The sequence below is a fragment of the Venturia canescens genome, chromosome 2 (assembly GCF_019457755.1).
Source record: "Venturia canescens isolate UGA chromosome 2, ASM1945775v1, whole genome shotgun sequence".
NCBI classification, from domain to species: Eukaryota; Metazoa; Arthropoda; class Insecta; order Hymenoptera; family Ichneumonidae; genus Venturia; species Venturia canescens.
In genome coordinates, this window is record NC_057422.1 from 9,087,258 (window position 1) to 9,101,592 (window position 14,335).

Below are 14,335 nucleotides of genomic sequence, written 5' to 3' on the forward strand. Positions count from 1 at the left end.
AACCGAGCAATCCGGGAAATTGGTCAAACGATTCTCTCTTACAAGGATCTGCACAGACGCTGGTCTGTACATATAGTAATATCGCGAAGACGTCGTTCGTATGTAGGAATTCACGTGGTAATTGATTCGCCGTACAAACTCTGCGTATGCTGTGTGTACACATTGCTGTACCGTTCTGAAACCTTTTCTCAAAAGTGTATACACGTATTTCTTGAATGGTACAAAGCTTCGAGTACAGATTTTAACCGACGTCTAGTCCTGCGAAACGTTAGGAAATTACGTAATTTCCGATCTCAGCGCGACTCGACATTGGTGGATGTTTGGGAGCTTGGACTCTGACATCTTCCACTATTTGCAGCTCTTATATTCCGTTGATGCGCGGTGTAATATGTACTTGTGAATGACAATTTTTTGTCCTTTTACTTGAGAAAGCTTTCCGTCAGTTTTCTCTGTCTTTGTCAGTGCGTTTGGCAAGTATTGATGTTGCTTCTGTTTCCCTTCTGTCACGATTGAGCGAACGTGTATCGTTGACAAGTGTGCGGCCGTTGTTTGATCAAACCTTTGAAAATTGTCCGACGAATAATACGCCGCTGACTTATTAATTTGTTGGAAAAGAGATTGAAGCGTTTTCATCAAATTTCCATGTCATTGGCATAGCGAGGTATATTTGCTGCGACGAAAAGCGGTTCGTATCAGCCGCACGCAAATTTTTCATTTTTAATTCATTCGGTTTTTTGCTCGTTCAACGAAGATAGGAATTTTAATATGGGAAATTCGCTGGTCGTTCATAACGCGCAAAACAATTTCGATTTTCATTCACACGGAGATTTATCTGTTATCTACTTTGATCGGTTTTATGGCCATTTTGTTATGCACAATATTTAGCTACAGGATTACAAGCTTTGGGCAGTGACTTCTTAATCGTGTTGGTAGGAATTTTGTAATACGTTAGCTTTCCTGCATAACGCGACAAAACGATGCTTCCATTCTTTCAGTGACCAGATTTTTTAAAAGCGCGTTCGAAGTGCTGGAAGATTTATATTCAATTTCATGGGACTCGTGACGTATCAGACTCATAAAATGCTGAAGTGAGAATCCCTGAAAATAGACCATGAACTTTGTCCGAATATTTCGATAACTGTGCTGAAGTTCACTGGCAAATATCTATAAGGTGAATTTTCGTGAGCTATTCGTATTTATTGGATTGACGTAGGGAAATGGGTTTTTGTCTTATTTTAGAATTCCTCCTCGTAGAACAAGCAGAAGAATTTTCATTCTTTTATTTTCATTCTACAGGACTCGGTGCCAATGAATCGGGGTGGAGTAATTAAAAATTTTTTGTTCCAGTATAAACTACTTTTTTTTTCCGCTGTCCCGTTCAATACCCAAACATGTGACGACGGTTCGCCATCATTATTATTATATATTTGACTATCTTCTCTTCTCTCCCGGCCACCCCCTAACAGCATGAATATTAATTGGGCAGCTCCAATCTCACGGGGCTTCAATCCTTCATAAATCAAATATTGCGCGTGGAGGAAAAAAACTTCATCGAGCTTTCCATTAAAAATTTTGTACAAACGATTAAAATTTAATTGGAAATTCCAAACTATTTGCGTCCTCGACGTCGCGTGCTACGTATACGGGGAGCGCGCGCGCACGGGCTGTTGTACTCCACACCTAACCACGAAAAAAGAGGGTTACGAATACTCGGCGCGCATACCAGCGACGATTGGGGTTATTGGTTTTTCTGTGATTATGGAATTAATAAAAATCGACTCCCGCGTCGGTTGAGAGCGGATAGAAAAGAGCGGGAAACTTCGCAGTCAACGCGAGTTGCTTTCGTGCATTGAATCGTGTTCGGAAGATCCTCGCCACGAATTTCCACCCATTTGAACTAAATTCTCACAATTATCGTTCAAAGAGTAACCACGCATTGAAATTGCTCATGCAACAAAGTTCGAACGAGATTTTTCATTTTATTTTCGTACCTGTTTACCGCACTGGCAAATGCAATCAACGACACTAACATCATTTGTGGTAAATAGTACAAGTCACGATTAAAAATTTATTCGAACTTAACCAAAATTCTTAATGAACTTTGAGATTTCGGCTATTTGCGTCTTCCCTCTCTTCGTTCACGATAACTTTGGGGGATGTGACAATCCATGTATATAAGTGTATATGCGAGTTGACGTACAGATACGTTCAAACACATTTACATTGAGACACATACAGATTCACATAATGAGGGAGAAACTATGCTTGTAGATTCTTCGCCCCGCCCTCTTCGGCGCCGAACTTGGGGACTTGCAGGCAGAGCAGTGGCATGACACGACTCCGCAGTCTCCGCTTCGCCCCGGCTCCCGCGCCGTTTGTCCGTAGTAGCAGCAGCAGCGGTAGCAGCAGCAGCAGCAGCAGCCGGGCCAGTGGTGGTAGTCAGCGTCAGCAGCGACGGTAGGGGCAGGAAGATCTTTGTTGGGTTTGTAGTGGTAGTAAATACACAGTGATGCGTTCTGCAAGCGGTGCTATCCCCTACGAGCCCCGCTAGCCTGTTTTTGCCGTACGGTACGCGCGTTGAATTGTTGGCGGGAGGCTGAGGGCGCGAGGGTATGCGAGGGGCCAGGGTGGGCGAAGGGTGGTAGTAGTACAGCAGCGTGGGGAGGGAGGAGCGGCGGGGTGGGGCGGGGCGGGGGGTTGAGGGAGAGAAATGATGGAAGCGCGCGCGCTCCAAGCGCGGCGGTACAAAACCCTCAACCCCCCGTACGCGGATCGATGGAAAGCTCTCCGCTCCCCCTCGCGGCGCCACCGGCGCCGCGGCTAAAACCTCCACCGCTCAGTCTGAACTCGGGTTCACTCAGTCCACAACCGTTTGCCACGAGACTTCGATCTCTCCTCGAGACGCACGTCAGAAAACGAACACGTTTAAAATACCCCTTTTCCCTCTTGTCATTGGCGAACGAGCTTCCTTCTCGTGCTAGCAAAAACAGCTTTGAGTAGAGAGAAAAAAACGAAGGGAATAAGGGAGAGAAAGAAAGAGAGATAAAGGAGGCGGCGGTCAAGTTTGTTAAAAACGTACCGGACGTACGAAATCGAGAATATTTGAAAATAATAAGAAACAAAAAAATACATGATCACAGATGTACTAACAAATTTATGTGTACACATAAAAAAACAATAAAACAAAAGTTCCAGGTGAAAACGAACGAGAGACTTTGAAAACACCGATACTGGCGTGAACAGTTTTTTGAATAACGAACGAGTAAACACACGAGCCGAACCAACGACGGGCTGCTCAACTCGTACAAGAGAACCCACCAAACGTAGAAGACAGTTCCGCAAGGAAGAGGAAAACCAAGGAAGGAGACCCATCTTTTGCTGTTTGCTGCACAGTTGTTGTCACAGCGTATCAAGGTAAGTCAAAAAAATGTATATACTTCGTATCGATATGTTATATCGGTAAATCTATAAGTAGCGTATGTTGCTACGTACATGCGTGTGAACATATGTATGTATATAAATGTATATGCATACATTCGCATATATGAAATATACGAACGTATATTTCCTGGTATCGAAATATTTCGAAACTTCCCGGCCAACGAAAATGTATTTTCGAGCTCATAGCGAGTAAACATGACAGAAGTATATCCTACAACCCTCCTCGACGTAGGATCAAAATACAACTCACGAGAAAAGAAACACGACGTACATTCTCCTGCGTCGTGTCTCTGAATCTTATATAAGTCTCGATTTTTTCCAGGCTTTTGTAAATAGACGATTTTTTAAAACATTTTTATATTTCTGCCGAAGGAGAGTGACCGGAGAAGGCGTATTTTTCATTTGCACGGTTAGGTCGAAGAAAAAGAAGTTGCGAAAAACGATGTTTGGGTTGAAATTTTGGGCTTATTTTCTTCGGTTATTTTTTTTATTTTGGCGGTTGTTGTGAAGCTGACTTTTCGCACAAAATCTGGAATTTTTTTTATCAAGACATCGGACTGGTGACGCAACGCCGTGGTCGATTTTCTGATTACGAAACCACACGGTGATGCTTCTGTCGATGAAAAACTCGTTCAATTCATTAATTCTTTGGTTGAAATAGACGATTGGAGCTTTTGGTTCCAATTCAATATTTCCGTATAACAATTTTGAGTTTGCAACAGAATATCATTGTCAATTTGGCACATTGTACTCGTCGTTCGAACCGATTTTTAAAGTTCGTTTTCAAAGGTCATTGAACACTACATAAGCCTATGATTATCTGATATTTCGAGCGATCATTTTCATGAATTTTCAATGCTGCAATAGTCCTTTCTAGTATCAACCTCGTTCAAGGTCGCAGACAGGTCAAGTCAAATTTGACCTGTATCAGGGCATGAGTCGGAGTGTGACCTCGTTCGCACCGAGACGTGAATCTGAAGAGGGAGGAAGAAATCCTGTAATCCAATGTCTTTTATTCATTAAGTTTGCCTTGAATTGCCTTCTGTGTATCCAAGTTGTTTTAAATTCTTTTTGAACCAAAGCGTTGTAGAATCCCGTTTGAAAAATCTAGTACATCCCACTTCATAAGAGTCGAAAGATTTTTAAACGTTTACTAAATCATAGGTGTATGACAGCGCGTGAAGATTTGATATTTCGAATTATATTCTAAAAAAAAAAAAAAAAAACAGAATCTATCCCTAAATATAGAAATCACAGTTGCGTTGGTATTGATACCGCAACGTCCATCGATGAAAATTTTAATCAATCTGTAAACATTCGAGACTGTTTGAGTGGATTCTCAGGATGCGAGAGTCATCGCAATGTCAAATCGACTCGTTTGAGTTCCGAAAACCAAATGTAAATATCCGATCGAAATCGATTTTGGGCTATTGATATTCTGCGTACGGAGCAACGCCGAATCGTGCAGTCACAAGATGTAATTAGTACAGCACAAATATGACAGGGTGAAAATGTGTCGGATATCGATAAAGAAATATTTGGGAACTTGAGCGAGAATAAGGAAAAAGTTGGAGCGAGAGACACGGAAAAATAGCAACACACTCGGTGGTGGGAAACGTTTTATCATTCTTGGCACTTCCGATAACATCGAGAATGAGAAAGATAGCGAGACAGCAAGACGAAAGGTTCGCGGTCTCTGTACGTGTGTTGCAGCAAACGCGGAACGAACGAAACCCGAGATATTACTCGTAGCGTGAGCCAGTTACATCTGTGTACTTTGGTATATTTGTATATATGTATGTGTGTGTGTGTGCGTATTATAAGGCTCGAGGTCGCCGCGGAGGTCCATCGATTTCGATGGCCTACCTTTCCTCGGCCAACGGTTATACATACGTGTGTATATGTGCCCATTTATATATATATAGAGAGAGGGAGAGAGAGTGAGAGGGAGAGCGCGTCACACACATAAATATGCATGCAAATGTATATATACAGAGTCTCGTCTTCACCCTCGACGTTTGCTGAGCTTTCGATATGCCTTTTGCGTTCTGGCTAGTAACGTGGCATGAAAAAAGCAGCTCGGAAGTATCGCGTAACTGCGCATTTTTTCATTCGATTCCTTATTACCTTTTGCGCTTTTGTTCAACGTTATTTTTGACTCGTCGGTAATTATTGGATTTTCTATTAAGATGATGGATCAGTCGGTAATCACAACCGTGAGTGCGAGAGAGATAGGTGTAAATTTTGAAAAGGAAATTTTTCCACATCGTTCGTCTGATCGAAAAAATAAAAATGTCATCGGATTTTTGCGATCGTGCTGCGTACGATGACATTTTTATTATTTTAATCGGACGAACGATGTCAAAGAGTTTCAATTTAAAAAATTCGAGGTGTGATTACCGACTGATCCATCATCTTAAATTGAAATAATGAGATCTTCGTTTAACTGGATTTATAACAGTGCGGGGATGAGTGTCTGCGTTTGAGTTTGTTAATAACTGGAAATGCCTCAGTGCTAAACACTAGCAGTCAAACTTTTGAATGCTCTGAAATTGCTCTTCTTTTTCATCACACTTAGGATGACCGCTCAAAGACGAATTTGGCCTTGCATGCCTAATGAAAATTTGACAGGCAGGTTTACAAAGTTTGAATTTCTTGATAGTGGAATTGAAGGGATTTTTAATTTTCGTGGATAAATGATGTTGATCATTTGTCGATGAATGACGAGGATGGAAGTTTCCTCAAAGTGGCTTTTCAATTTTATCAATTTTCAAAACTTTCAATTTGTCAATTTCGAAATTTCGGTTTAATTTTCTTTTTCATAAATTTACGTGATTCGCCCCGCCTTCGATCTATTGTTCAATGAATTTTCAATCTGTTCTTGGTGATAAAAAAATTGAGCAAAACGCGGTCATTGTTCGACGCGGTTCAATCTTCATTTCTCAATGCAGTATTTACGTCATCAATGTTTACTCGAGAGATAGTAGAAGCAAATGTGCGGATGCGTCAAGGGGCAAGTCAGCGGTTGTTTTGTTGCCTATGCGAGGGTCGGGAATCGTTGTCGCGAGGTCGCTCAGGTAAATATCAGGTTAGGTTGGTTTTCGCCAGACGACAGAGGGATTGAGAGAGAGAAAGAGAGTGAACGAGTAAGGAAGAGAAAATGTTCTTTCCCCACTATTCTTCTGCCCCTTGAGCGAGCGCTCCAGACGTTCCTTCCTCTCTCCTCCCGTGTCACAACCACCCCTAAATTCTCATTCCTATATACCCAAAAACTATATATAAATATATGGGACATTTCACTATGAGTTTGAACGTGGCAAGTTTTATTTAAAGAGCGAAACGCTCCAATGTTTTCCCGGATCGATTTTCTCTTTTCCCGTTACTTTATTCAATTCACATTGGGCAACGAGGGCAGTTATCCAACTTTGAGATCATATCGGCACTGGAATGCGAATTCGTGGATGACCTAAGGGTGTGCACACCTTCACAGCGAGACATTTCGTGCACATGGGGTCACTTTGACCCCAGGTCATTTTTGACATCGAATATCTCGGTAACTATGCGCTTTTCGGAATAAAAGGTTTAGTCACTCTGTGCAGTGAATTGATCCAACTTTAAGGCTGCAAAGTCGGATTTCCAAAAAAATCTTTTTTCATTGTTCAAAAACGTGCTCAAAGTTGATAGTGCGCGTAAAAAGCACTTTTTCGGTTAAATCTCTCGTAAAAAATTAAATTTTGAGTTTTGAAAAAAATCCTTGCAGAGTTTTACGGACAAGGGACCATGCTTTGAGGGAAAAATAGTCCACTTTGCAACCGTTCCAAAAAGAGTATTTATTTTGGAGTATGAAGTTGGCTATGCTCCCTACTTTTAGAGAGGGGATAACGATTTCTTAATATTGGGGGTTTTACTTGTGAGATGCTCATCTGTAAATGCTATTCGTGTGAGAAAAAAATTTTGGGGTCAACCTGACCCCAGATGCACACTAAGGGTTAATATCGTTGGATAGTATGCGCGATGCTTTGGAATTTTATAAGAGAAATAAATTTTTCACGTCATGAATAAGGAAACCAGTAAAAATGGAGTCGAACGTCAGAACCTCCCATATTGGGGAATCTTGCTCCCCTCGTCATAAAAAAGCTCATTTATATTGTTCATACACGTGCGCGTTACGTTGCATATCCGTGGGCTCACTTTTTCGATCAGATCTCCGTATAGTTTTATTATAATGTCGTATTAAAAGTAGCTCTAAAGAGAAGCCAACTGAATAAGTTCATTGGAGTTCTCCACTCTTTCTCTCTTCCTCTCTCCGGCTTCCTTTTTCCTTTTTTTTCTCCCTTTTTTTTCTTAGCTGTTTTCACACAACGGTGGCCGTGTGTGCGACGGCTTTGACGCGACTACCGGCACGATCCGAGTTCCCAATATTCAGGGATCAGGTGAATGCTTAACTACGCAGTAGCCAGGGTATATAAGAGCCACGAGAATAAGAGGGACGAAAAGAGATATGAGATGAAACAGGGACGTGGCTCTTTCCTCGATCAGACGGACTTTTCCGAGATATCGACCCGAAGTTCGAGGGCATTGACTCTGCCGATGCAATTCTCGTAGGATCAGATGAAGCGCTCTACTCTCGAGCACAATGAAACGGGGAGGATCATTCGGAGGGCTTTAAATTTCTTGGTTCATGAAGCAAAAGTCCCACTAGTATGTTTCGTTTTTCATCTCGAATAGGGAAATTCAATCGGTTCTTCAAACTCCAAATCAGATTTCAGGTTAAGTAGATCAGATTTTAAATCACTCGATTACTATCGATACGAAATGATTTTTCGCAGGAACGCCAATGTTTTTAAGGTTATCAAAAATTCGGTTTTACTTGCCTCCGGATTTTGATAGCGTTGTCGGACAAGTGGGTATTTTGTTTCCCCTGAACGAGCGTGCATTTCGAATTGCTTATATTCGGAGCACTTACGATACGAACGATCACTCTTTCTTCGAATTTGAATCACTGAGATTTTTTGTGGCGTTGAGTTAGCAACTGATCCAAATTTCGAAATTATATTTTTCGGTAAAATAATGAACTGAGTCGTTCGAACGACCGTGGAAATAGTTCGTGAATTCCAGCGGTTGATGACTGGAAATTGAGTTTTCTTTGTTCACTCTTATTATTGTCATGTCTGGCAGGTTTTTCTGGAGAATCTCATACGAAAAATTAATGGAAATGATGAAAAGAAGATCCATGAAATTGAAGGGTTATAGTTTGAATTCGATTCCAAAGATGAAAAAAAAACTTCGTCATGCGGAAAGTATTTTCGGAAATGAATACTCGCGTTTTATCATTTCCAGCCGAAGTGCACGGAACGTTTCGTTCGGAGTCAAGTCCGCGCAAGCTTACAAACAGTGGTTCGTGAGACTGGAAATCTGTAACAATTCCTTCGAGAAAAATACTATTTCTTCGAAGTTACTGAATGTTGATCTCGCTTATTCCTCTCGCATGGACGGTCTCAACCGACCAACGACACGAGTGATTTCTCCTGGGGGTTTATCTAGGACGCAACACACTCGGGTGATGAAGTTTTATACTTTGGGGCACGAAGCTTCACCGTCTTTTTCCTCTTTCTAACCGCGAAGCCTCGCACATGGTATACCTGTGACATCGTGTCAAATGTAAAATGAAAAAACACCCACTGGAGTATTTTGATTTAATCGACCACAGCCCTCGAGTTTTGGCAAGCTCCGAAACAGCTGACGAAAGGCCCTCCTTTACTTGTTTTGTTCTCCGAGACCCGTGGAATCTATTCGAATACTTGAAATTCAGCGAAACGGAGATTAAATATTTTCCATAACGTTTCGTATCGCTTTGTGGGAACCGTTACCATACTAAAAATATCTCATTGTTCTTGTTCCTTGTAACGTGGTAAAGAGGTCGTGATAATTTTTATGGGGATGAAAACAAAGAAATAAATTCTCGTAGCACAAAACTTTTTTTTATGTTGAGTCGTGATGTTTCTGAATGAAGTGCTTTTTTTTTATTCTGCGTTTTCGTGCGGACGAAAGATGAAGAAAAATGTGAGAGAATTCTTTGAATCCATCTGAAAATGTTCGTTTTTAGAGAATTTCTAAAGTTTTGAGAAATTTTGTTATTTCTTTGTATCGTGTAAGTTGATTTTGGAAGACAGTTGGAAGATATTTCAGACAAACATAATTTATCGGTGCTTCATTTCGAATACATTTCGAGGAACTGTCCGGTTTCCTGATTCTCTTTTTTCACGTTGCTATCTTCTTTACCATAACTTTCCATCTTGTTCAGAGTACCGGTACGAAAACCACAACCGCAAATAGACGTGGAAGCTCGAAGGCTCCGAGCTTGCTCCATAACTCTGTCTCGTTTGGGAAAATTTATGTCGGATCGTACAAGTGCCCACAGGTAGAGCACAAAAATTTCGCATATTTATCTCCTACGTCGCTAGCGGATCGACGATGAGATTAAATGTGCAGTCTTTGGCGCATCAAGGAGAGTTTCGCCTGATTTACATCTGAGTGTGGCAAAACGGGGTTTTAATTCATGATTTGCATAATTATTTTTAAATTCTTTATTTTTTTTTCGTTTAGAAAAAAAAGAAAATTTTATCAGTCAATTCGCGATTATGGGAAGATCAAAAAAGTTGGGTAAAGGCCACGAGGTTCGATTCGAAGGAAAGCGGAATCGTTCACACCTGCAGCTCGTATCGTTTGGCTCTTGAAACTTCATTAACGTAACCATAGCAATGAAACAGTGACGGGAACAGGCAGCAAAGGATTCTCATATTGCCAATCACTGTGACGTTTCACATTATGTCGTTTACTTCGTCGTATAGCGTCGTCTTTCCGCCCATATGCTCTTTGGCATATTTAATGTTTCTTAAAGTAACAAGTCCCTCGAGTTGTGGTCGGCGAGTATCGGAAAATACTGGAGTGCCAGTGAAAAGAGGTTTACACGTGAAGAGAGGCTGCATAAAAATAGCAAGTCGCATAGCCTTCGGGAAACGTGGCATTATTTTTACCCATCATCCACTTAATGTGTCGTACGATCTTTCCATTTCCGTAGTCCATCTTTCGATGTCTTCTGAAGACACACACACACACACACACACACAAACGCCAAAATTTAACTCTTGCTGTTCAATCCAGTCAATCTTCAAAGTGTTTAATGGAAACTTGGTCAGTTGGGTGACGATAAAATTACAGTTTCCTATTGTTGAATAATTAGCTACACCCTCTTAAAGGTTGAAGTCAAAATGCGGTCTCAAGTGGCTGAGCGTCGTTCGAAAAGCTCGAAATTGTTATCTCTGCAGATAGAAATCAGTTGGTTCTCGTTAAACCATCATGAGTAAAATTGATTTGTCATATATGATTATCAGAAAGGAAATAATCACAAGCCAGGTGCAATCGTCCTGTGTAATTTGATTAGTCGTCCGTGATGTTTGGTTATTTCACAGAGTAAATGACGCGCCACGACTCTCGCGCTGCTAATGTGTTTCCTTTCTGATAATCACTCATGACGAATAGATTTCAGTCAGGCAGATTTATGAGCGAACTGCTTTTGGTTGGTTCAATCAGCTTTTTGAGGCAAGTAACCATTTTACCCTTGTAGAAATCGAGCTTCTTTTTTTCCATAATTGAAACTCTATCGATTACATATTTCATTCCTTTTCATTCAATATTTTATTCAAACGATTTTTGACAAAAAAACCCCCAATTTTCTCCTACTCACGTTAAAAGCGATCTCCTGTCCATTTGAATCTACACCCATGACCAGATTGATGAAAAACAAACTTTTTCTCAACTTGATTATGAAATGGTAAAAGAACACTGATATTGAGATGACAGCATCATGATAGAACGAACGAAAAACACAAATCCGTTTAGCTTTGTATCGGGGAGAGTCGAATATGATTTTTGGAATAGATTCGATTATTTATAGATTGAGAACTCGCGTGATTTGCACAATTCCGTTAAACCGAGCTAGTTTGATGTATGTAGACGAGTATGGAAGGATATAAAAGTAAATGCCGAGAGCGTTATCCACACTGAGTCTGACAAACACCGGCCTATTCCACTTGGAATAGTACCACAGGGGCATCACGAGGTCCTCCATGTGGTGGCGAGAGGATTAAAAGTTGTGGATTTGGCCACAGTGGCAGGTTGCTAGTTTCGAGTTGTGTGGGTGTTGTGGTTGGCTTGAGAGACGTCGAAAGAGGTATCCTATAGAGGTCACCGCTACAAGCATGTATAACTCGTTATATAACATGACTAATAGAAGCGTTACTGTACTGCGAATACCACTGTATCAGTATAATATCATGATCTGGGATTTCCGGTGTCATAGAGAGACGCTCGCGTTGCATCCGTGCGAGCCACTAACTGTAATCGTAACAAGCATCCACGAGAACACATTCTACCCAAAGTGCATGTAATACACGCGTAATGCAGACTCGGTGTTCGCCCATTTTGACACAAGGTTTCCTTCAATTAACTCTTCGAGCGAGGACGTCCTTGTATAGGACAATAGTCCTCGTGATATGAGAAAATAAGTGCAACAGTGCAGCAGAACTTGGGCGTGTCTCTTGATTTACTCTCTAAATTGTATCGTTCAATTATTGTCCACACTGAATGAATCCATAAATATATTGCTTTGTAGTTCAATTATTTCCATAATGACCTCCGGTGAACACGGTTCCTGTGAAGTCTTGCACATTCGATTTACGCTCGTAACAACCGGCAGGAAGAGAATTCTCGGGTAGTTACAGAATGGCGTGTGAAGGAAAGACGCAAATATGAGAGATGAATCCATCACCAGGAGATGTAAAGTTGAGTATGAGAATGAACGAAGTGCGAGGATATCAGTGCTGCTATGCCTATCTCGTCAGATCGGCTACACGATTCATCCATGCATATCACACATTCATTCATACATTGTACATGCTCTTTTATACCCAAACACGAACGACAAGCACACGTACATAGAGGAGAAACTCGTATGATTTCGCACGACCAGCTTAACTCGTATGAACAAGAAGAAGAAGAAGAAGAAGAAGAAGAAGAAGAAGAAGAAGAAGAAGAAGAAGAAGAAGAAGAAGAAGATAGTCGAAGGTGTAACGCTGAACCGAGAGCTCCAATAACGCTCCAATATTACAAACCGAGGCAACTGGAATATTGGTGAATTCTGCATGCGTATCCTCTCGATTATATAGACTGTATTATGCATGTATAGGTTCGGCGCCTGGCTGCGAGACCATTTGGCTCGTGACGACTCAACATCAGTGTCATTCCCATCTCGTTCTTTCTATCTCCAGCCTCCCTCATCTGACTTCTGATATTCCTCTCGACTGGGACGCCATCCGGTGGTAGCGTCCGTGGACTAACGCCCCTGTGCATCCTGACAGTGCTGCAACTCACGCTGCAGAAATTTATACAGGGGAGTCCGGGGCAAAACTAAGGAAATTTGGAGTTTTTAGAATTATGAGAAGCTTCGTCGATTTCTTACTCTCAAAAACGAAGGAATGTGCTGAAATTTTTTCAATTAAAAAAAAATTCTTCGTCGGGGTTTGTGGAATTTGTTTCACTTGAAATTTCTTTTTTTTAACCAACTAGTCTCTTTAAAATCTTTGTGTGTTGTACAAAGTGTAGTTTGAACAGATGGAGATGTAGAGAATTTTGTCGAAATACTTTTTCCTCTTTGAGAATGAGAAAAAAGTAAAATTTTTAAAAATAGAATAAAATTTGAAAAAATAGAAGCTCTGGAGAAAATCTGTGTTTTGTTGGTTTCGAAAAAATCGATGAAAACACAAAAACAGTTTTCGTAATTACTCGAGTACCCCGATTTGACCCGGTATAATTTTCCGGCTGCTGCTGCATTTACCATCTTCACGGGCTACGTGCATTGCTTGATTAATGCGCAACGCCAGTTGCGCAATTAACCGCTGAGTGATACCTTCAAGTCTGGCTGATGATGCATGTCTGCTTGGGTCTGTGCGTATGGGTGTACACGTACTTTCCGATAGACAAGAAGGAAGCGACATGGAGCTTGACCCGTCATAGATTAAAGCCTGAACCCAGCGTCATGTTCCAGCATCTCCAGACTTCCTCACACCTCGTTAGTGTCTGAGCTCGTCTATTCTGTCGGGCTGGTTCTCTTCATTGTTCCGAAATTTCCGGGTCTCCGGATGGACCCTTTTCTCACTCCTATTCTAAATTCGACCGGGTTCTGAAGATCAGTAATTAATAATGCCTTTGAGATCTCTTTATGCAAGAGATCGTCTTCTGAACAAGCAGCCTTGTATGTTGATAAACTCCTCAGGATTATTTCTCAATTCGTTAAGATTATGGAAATTATGGAAAGCTGTGAGGTTAAGAAGTTCAAACGATATTTTTGTTGTTGCTGGATGATCTCGTGAGATATTTTTATTACGTGTTATCAGTGGTTCTTTTACCCTGAAAAGTTTGATTTCATCAAGACCATTTTTTTGAGGGTACAGTCAATAAGAAATTTCTTTTGCTTTGATTTATTTGTCGAAATGACTTTTTCGTTTTTCAGTCTCTTTTAGACCCTCGTTTGTTTCTGTACCGTGCTCATATTTTCAGAAGCTGTATCTTCACCTGTCTTGCCAAAGCTCTCATTATTTTCTCGCCGTAATAATATCCTTCGTTACATCGGATCTTTTCTACTCTCTTTTTACCCTTTTTCTCATTCTTGTCTCCCCATCGCACGCCGCAGATTCATCGACAGTACGGGACACAAGAAACCAGCGTCGTGCATCAAGCCAGGTCATGTGCTATGCCACGTTTCCTGGCTCATAACCCTCGGCCATTCATCGAGAAAAGCTTGATAGCTTTTTGATCGAATTGACGGACCCAGCCG

At 41.2% G+C, this 14,335-nt stretch overlaps 1 long non-coding RNA gene across 1 annotated transcript in view; it reads left to right on the forward strand.

The window, feature by feature from the left end:
* The first annotated feature begins 2,854 nt into the window (after positions 1–2,854).
* LOC122407140 (uncharacterized) overlaps positions 2,855–14,335 on the forward strand; it is an 85,924-nt gene continuing 74,443 nt past the window's right edge. The window contains exon 1 of the long non-coding RNA XR_006260148.1: positions 2,855–3,414. This is a non-coding gene — a long non-coding RNA (uncharacterized lncRNA). The remainder of the gene's footprint in view (positions 3,415–14,335) is intronic.